Raw genomic sequence first — 7,906 nt, 5'->3', positions numbered from 1 at the left:
CAAAAATATGAGGAGCATGAAACGGTCTGAAAATTACGAGGAGCATGAGGCACTGTTGAAAAACATGAAGAGCCTGAAAAGGTGTGAAAAATATAAAGAGTTTCAAAACGAGTCAAAAATATGAGGAGCATGAAACGGTCTGAAAAATAGGAGGAGCATGACGTGGTGTTGGAAAACATGAAGAGCCTGAAAAGGTGTGAAAAATATGAAGAGCTTCAAAAGGTGTGAAAACTATGAAGAGCTTCAAAAGGTGTCAAAAATATGAGGAGCATGAAACGGTCTGAAAAATAGGAGAAGCATGAAACCATGTTCAAAAACATGAAGAGCCTGAAAATGTATGGAAAAATATGAAGAGCTTCAAAAAGTGTCAGAAATATGAAGAGCAGGGAACGGTCTGAAAAATAGGGGTAGTATGAAGCAGTGCTCAAAAACATGAACAGCCCGAAAAGGTGTGTAAAATATGAAGAGCCCTAAAGGTGTCAAAATTATGAGGAGCATGACACGGTCTGAAAAATAGGAGGATCATGAAATGGTGTTCAAAAACATGAAGAACCTGAAAATTTGTGAAAAATATGAAGAGCTTCAAAAGGTCTGAAAAATATCAGGAGCATGAAACGGTGTTCAAAAAATTGAAGATACTGAAAATTTGTGAAAAATATGAAGAGCTTCAAAAGGTGTCAAAAATATGAGGTGCATGAAACGGTCTGAAAAATAGGAGAAGCATGAAACCATGTTCAAAAACATGAAGAGCCTGAAAATGTGTGAAAAATATGAAAAGCATCAAAAGGTTTGAAAAAAATGAGGAGCATGAAACGGTGTTCAAAACCATGAAGAGACTGAAAATGTGAGAAATGTATGAAGAGCTTCAAAAGGTGTCAAAAATATGAGGAGCTTGAAACGGTCTCAAATATAGGAGGAGAATGAAACGGTGTTGACAACATGTAGATACTGAAAAGTTGTGAACAATATGCAGAGCCTAAAAAGGAGTGAAAAATATGAGGAGCATGAAACGGGCTGAAAAATAGGAGGAGCATGAAACGCTGTTCAAAACCATGAAGAGACTGAAAAGCTGTGAAATACATGAAGAGCTTCAAAAGGTGTCAAAAATATGAGGAGCATGAAACGGTCAGACAAATAGGAGGAGCATGAAACGGTGTTCAAAAACATAAAGAGCCTGAAAAGGTGTGAAATATATGAAGAGCTTAAAAAGGTGTCAAAAATATGAGGAAATGAAACTGTCTGAAAAATAGGAGGAGCATGAAGTTTTGTTCAAAACATGAAGAGCCTGAAAAGGTGTGAAAAATATGAAGAGTTTCAAAAAGTGTCAAAAATATGAGGAGCATGAAACGGTCTGAAAAATAGGAGGAGCATGAAGCGGAGTTGAAAAACATGAAGAGCCTGACAAGGTGTGAAATATATGAGGAGCTTCAAAAGGTGTCAAAAATATGAGGAGCAGGAAAAGTTCTGAAAAATAGGAGGAGCATGACCTGGTGTTGAAATACATGAAGAGTCTGAAAAGATGTGAAAAATATGAAGAGCTTCAAAAGGTGTAAAAATATGAAGAGCTTCAAAAAGTGTCAAACATATGAGGAGCATGAAACTTTCTGAAAAATAGGAGGAGCATGAAGCGTTGTTGAAAACATGAAGAGCCTGAAAAGGAATGAAAATATGAAGAGCTTCAAAAGATGTCAAAAATATGAGGAGCATGAAACGGTCAGAAAAATAGGAGTAACATAAAACGGTGTTCAAAAACATGAAGAGCCTGAATAGGTGTGAAAAATATGAGGAGTTCCATAAGGTGTCAAAAATAGGAGGAGCATGAAATGGTGTTCAAAAACATGAAGAGCCTGAAAAGGTGTGAAAAATATGAATAGCTTCAAAGGTGTGAAAATATGAGGAGTATCAAACGGTCAGAAAAATAGCAGGAGCATGAAGCGGCGTTAAACAACATGAAGAGCCTGAAAAGGTGTGAAAAATATGAAGAGGTTCAAAAAGTTTGAAAAATATGAAGAGCTTCAAAATGTGTCAAAAATATGAGGAGTATGAAGTGGTGTTGAAAAACATGAAGAGCATGAAAAGGTGTGAAAAATATGAAGAGCCTGAAAAGGTGTGAAAGATATGAAGAGCTTCAAAAGGTGGCAAAAATATGAAGAGTTTCAAAATATGTCAAAAATATGAGGAGCATGAAACGGTGTTCAAAAACATGAAGAGCCTGAAAAGGTGTGAAAAATATGAAGAGCTTCAAAAGGCGTCAAAAATATGAGGAGCATGAAACGGTCTGAAACATAGGAGAAGCATGAAACCGTGTTCAACAACATGAAGAGCCTGAAAAGGCGTGAAAAATATGAAGAGCTTCAAAAGGTGTCAAAAATATGAGAAACTTGAAACGGTTTGAAAAATAGGAGGAGCATGAAACTGTGTTGAAAAACATGAAGAGCCTGAAAAGCTGTGAAAAATATGAAGAGCTTCAAAAGGTGTGAAAAATATGAAGATCTTCAATAGGTGTCAAAAATATGAGGAGCATGAAACGTTCTGAAAAATAGGAGGAGCATGAAACGGTGTTGAAAATCATTAAGAGTCTGAAAAGGTGTGAAAAATACGAAGAGTTTCAAAAAGTGTCAACAATATGAGGAACATGAAACGGTCTGAAAAATAGGAGGAGCATGAAACTTTGTTCATAAACATGAAGAGCCTGAAAAGGTGTGAAAAATACGAAGAGCTTAAAAAGGCGTGGAAAATATGAAGATTATGAAAAGGTGTGAAATATAGGAGAAGCATGAAGCGGTGTTCCAAAACAAGAAGAGCCTGAAAAAGTGTGAAATATATGAAGAGCTTCAAAAGGTGTCAAAAATATGAGGAGCATGAAATGGTGTGAAAAATTGGAAAAGCATGAAGTGGTGTTCAAAAACATGAAGAGCCTGAAAAGGTGTGAAATACATGAAGAGCTTCAAATGTGTCAAAAATATGAGGAGCATGAAGTGGTGTTGAAAAAGATGAAGAGCATTAAAAGTTGTGGAAAATATGAAGAGCTTCAAAAAGTGTCAAAAATATGAGGAGCACGAAATGGACTGAAAAATAGGAGGAGCATGAAACGGTGTTGAAACCCTGAAGCGCCTGAGAAGGTGTGAAAAATATGAAGAGTTTCAAAACATGTCAAAAATAAGAGGAGGATGAATCTGTGAAAAACAGGAGAAGCATGAAACCGTGTTCAAAAACATGAAGAGCCTGAAAAGGTGTGAAAAAAATGAAGAGCATCAATAGGTGTCAAAAATATGAGGAGCATGAAATGGTCTGAAAAATAGGAGGAGCATGAAGCGGTGTTCAAAAACATGAAGAGCCTGAAAAGGTGTGAAATATATGAAGAGCTTCAAAAGGTGTCAAAAATATGAACAGCTTCAAAATGTGTGAAAAATATGAGGAGAATGAAACTTCTAAAAAATAGGAGGAGCATGAAACGGTGTACAAAAACATGAAGAGCCTGAAAAGGTGTGAAAAATATGAAGAGCTTCAAAAGGTGTGAAAAATATGAAGAGTTTCAAAAGATGTCAAAAATGAGATGAGCATGAAACGGTCTGAAAAAAAGGGGGAGCATGAACTTGTGTTGAAAAACATGAATAGCCTGAAAATGTGTGAAATATTTGAAGAGCTCTAAACGCTGTCAAAAATATGAGGAGCATGAAATGATCTGAAATATAGGAGGAGCATGAAACGGTGTTCAAAAACATGAAGAGCCTGAAAAGTTGTGAAAAATATGAAGAGCTTCAAAAGGTGTGAAAAATATGAAGAGCTTCAAAAGGTGTGAAAAATATGAGGAGCTTCAAAAGGTGTCAAAAATATGAGGAGCATGAAAAGGTCTGAAAAATAGGAGGAGCATGAAGTGGTGTTCAAAAAAATGACGAGCCTGAAAAGGTGTGAAATATATGAAGAGCTTTAAAAGGTGTCAAAAATTTGAGGAGCATGAAACGGTCTGAAAAATAGGAGGAGCATGAAGCGGTGATGAAAAACATGAAGAGCCTGAAAAAGTGTGAGAAATATGAAGAGCTTCAAAAGATGTCAAAAATATGAAGAGCTTCAAAAGGTGTCAAAAATGAGATGAGCATGAAGCCATCTGAAAAATATTTGGAGGATGAAGTGGTGTTGAAAAACATGAAGAGCCTGAAAAGGTGTGAAATTTATGAAGAGCTTCAAAAGGTGTCAAAAATATGAGGAGCATGGAACGGTCTGAAAATAGGAGGAGCATGATGCGCTGTTCAAAAACATGTGGAGCCTGAAAAGGAGTGAAAAATATGAAGAGCTTCAAAAGGTTTCAAAAATATGAGGAGCATGAAATGACCTGAAAAATAGGAGGAGCATGAAGCAGTGTTCAAAAACATGAAGAGCCTGAAAAGGTGTGAAAAATATGAAGAGCTTCAAAAGGTGTGAAAGATATGAGGAGCATGAAACGGTCTGAAAAATATAAGCAGCATGAAACGGTGTTGAAAAACATGAAGAGACTGAAAAGGTGTGAAAAATATGAAGAGCTTCAAAAGGTGTGAAATACATGAGGGGCCTGAAACTCTCTGTAAAATAGGAGGAGCATGAAGTGGTGTTCAAAAACATGAAGAGCCTGCAAAGTTGTGAAAAATATTAAGAGCTTCAATAGGTGTGAAAAATATGAGGAGCAGGGTACGGTCTGAAAAATAGGAGGAGCATGAAGCCGTGTTCAAAAACATGAAGAGCCTGAAAAGGTGTGAAATATATGAAGAGCTTCAAAAGGTGTCAAAAATATGAGGAGCATGAAACGGTCTAAAAAATAGGAGTAGCATGAAGCGGTGTTCAAAAACATGAAGAGCCTGAAAAGGTGTGAAAAATATGAAGAGCTTCAAAAGGTGTCAAAATGAGATGAGCATGAAACGGTCTGAAAAATAGGAGGAGCATGAAGTGATATTGAAATAAATGAAAAGGCTGAAAAGGTGTGAAAAATATGTAGAGCTTCAAAACCTGTCAAATATATGAGGAGCATGAAATGGTCTTAAAAATAGGAGAAGCAAGAAAGGGTGTTGAACAACATGAAGAGCCTGAAAACGTGTGAAAAATATGAAGAGCTTCGAAAGATGTGAAAAATATGAAGAGCTTCAAAAGGTGTCAAAATGAGAAGAGCATGAAACGATCTGAAAAATAGTAGGAGCATAAAGTGGTGTTGAAAAAAATGAAGAGCCTGAAAAGGTGTGAAATATCTGAAGAACTTCAAAAGGTGTCAAAAATATGAGGAGAATGAAATGGTCTGAAAAATAGGCGGAGCATGAAGCGTTGTTGAAAAACATGAACGGCCTGAAAATTGTGAAAAATATGAAGAGCTACAAAAGGTGTCAAAAATATGAGGAGTATGAAACGGTCTGAAAATAGAAGGATCATGAAACGGTGTTGAAAAACATGAAGAGCCTGAAAATGTGTGAAAAATATGAAGAGTTTCTAAAGGTGTTAAAAATATGAGGAGCATGAAACGGTCTGAAAATTAGGAGGAGCATGAACTGGTGTTGAAAAACATGAAGAGGCTAAAAAGGTGTGAAAAATATGAAGAGCTTCAAAAGGTGTGAAAAATATGAGGAGCATGATACGGTCTGAAAAATAGGAGGAGCATGAAGCGGTGTTCAAAAAAATGAAGAGCCTAAAAAGGTGTGAAAAATATGAAGAGCTTCAAAAGGTTTCAAAAATATGAGGAGCATGAAACGGTCTTAAAAATACGAGGAGGATGAAGCGGTGTTCAAAAACTTGAAGAGCCTGAAAAGGTGTGAAAAATATGAAGAGCTTCAAAAGGTTTCAAAAATATGAGGAGCATGAAACAGTCTTAAAAATACGAGGAGGATGAAGCGGTGTTCAAAAACTTGAAGAGCCTGAAAAGGTGTGAAAAATATGAAGAGCTTCAAAAGGTTTCAAAAATATGAGGAGCATGAAACGGTATGAAAAATGGGAGGATTATGAAACGGTGTTCAAAAACATGAAGAGCCTGAAAAGGTGTGAAAAATATGAAGAGACTCAAAAAGTGTCAAAAATATGAGGAGTATGAAACGTTATGATAAATAGCAGGAGCATGAAGCGGTGTTGAGAAACATGAAGAGCCTGAAAAGGTGTGAAAAATATGAAGAGCTTCAAAAGGTGTGAAAAATATGAGGTGCATGAAACGGTCTGAAAAATAGGAGGAGCATGAAACGGTGATCAAAAACATGGAGAGCCGGAAAAGGTGGGAAAAATATGAAGAGCTTCAAAAGGTGTGAAATACATGAGGAGAATGAAACGGTCTACAAAAATGGAGGAGCATGAAGTGGTGTGGAAGAACATGAAGAGCCTGAAAAGGTGTGAAAAATATGAAAAGCTTCAAAAGGTGTCAAAAATGAGATCAGCATGAAACGGTCTGAAAATTAGGAGCATGAAGCGTTGTTGAAAAACATGAAAAGCCTGAAATTGTGTGAGAAATATGAAGAGCTTCAAAAGGTGTCAAAAATATGAGGAGTATGAAACGGTCTGCAAAAAAGGAGGAGCATGAATTGGTGTTGAAAAGCATAAAGAGCCTGAAAAGGTGTGAAAAATATGAAGAGCTTCAAAAGGTATCAAAAATAGGAGGAGTATGAAACGGTCTGAAAAATAGCAGGAGCATGAAGTGGCGTTCAAAAACATTAAGAACCTGAAAAGGTGTGAAAAATACGAAGTGCTTCTAAAGTTGTCAAATATATGAGGAGCATGAAACGGTCTGAAAAATAGCAGGAGCATGAGACGGTGTTCAAAAACATGAAGAGCCTGAAAATGTGTGAAAATTATGAAGAGCTTCAAAATGTGTCAAAATTATGAGGAGCATGAAACGGTATGAAAAATAGGAGGAGCATGAATCGGTGTTCAAAAACAAGAAGAGCCTGAAAAGGTGTGAAAAATATGAAGAGCTTCAAAAGGTGTCAAAAATATGAGGAGCATGAAACGGCCTGAAAAATAGGAGGACCAAGAAGGCGTGTTGAAAAACATGAAGAGCCTGAAAACGCGTGAAAAATATGAAGAGCTTCAAAAGATGTGGAAAAATATGAAGAGCTTCAAAAGGTTTCAAATATTAGATGAAAATGATACGGTCTGAAAAATAGGAGGAGCGTGAAGCGGTGTTGAAATACATGAAGAACCAGAAAAGTTGTGAGAAATATGAAGAGCTTCATATGGTGTCAAAATTATGAGGAGCAAAAATGGTCTGAAAAAGAGGAGGAGCATGAAGCGGTGTTGAAAAAATATGAAGAGCATGAAAAGCTGTGAAAAATATGAAGACCTTCACAAGGTGTCAAAAATATGAGGAGCATGAAACGGTCTGAAAAATAGGAGGAGCATGAAGCGGTGTTGAAAAAATGGAAGAGCCTGAAAAGGTGTGAAAAATATGAAGACCTTCACAAGGTGTCAAATATATCAGGAGCATGAAACGGTCTGAAAAATAGGAGGAGCATGAAGCGGTGTTCCAAAACATGAAGAGCCTGAAAAGGTGTGAAAAATATGAAGAGCTTAAAAAGGTGTGAAACATATGAAGAGCTTCAAAAGGTGTCAAATGTATGAGGCACATGAAACGGTCTGAAAAATAGGAGGAGCATGAAATGGTGTTCAAAAACATGAAGAGCCTGAAAATGTGTGAAAAATATGAAGAGCTTCAAAAGGTGTGAAATACATGGGGAGGATTAAACTGTCTGAAAAAGAGGAGGAGCATGAAGCGGTGTTGAAAAACATGAAGAGCCTGAAAAGGTGTGAAAAATATGAAGAGCTTCAAAACGTGTCAAAATTATGAGGAGCATGAAACGGTCTGAAATAGGAGGAGCATGAAGCGGTGTTGAAAAACATGAAGAGCATGAAAAGTGTGAAAAATATGAAGAGCTTCTAAGGGTGTCAAAAATATGAGGAGCATGAA

Source organism: Dama dama, unplaced genomic scaffold, assembly GCF_033118175.1.
Source record: "Dama dama isolate Ldn47 unplaced genomic scaffold, ASM3311817v1 ptg000088l, whole genome shotgun sequence".
NCBI classification, from domain to species: Eukaryota; Metazoa; Chordata; class Mammalia; order Artiodactyla; family Cervidae; genus Dama; species Dama dama.
This window is presented reverse-complemented; position numbering follows the sequence as displayed.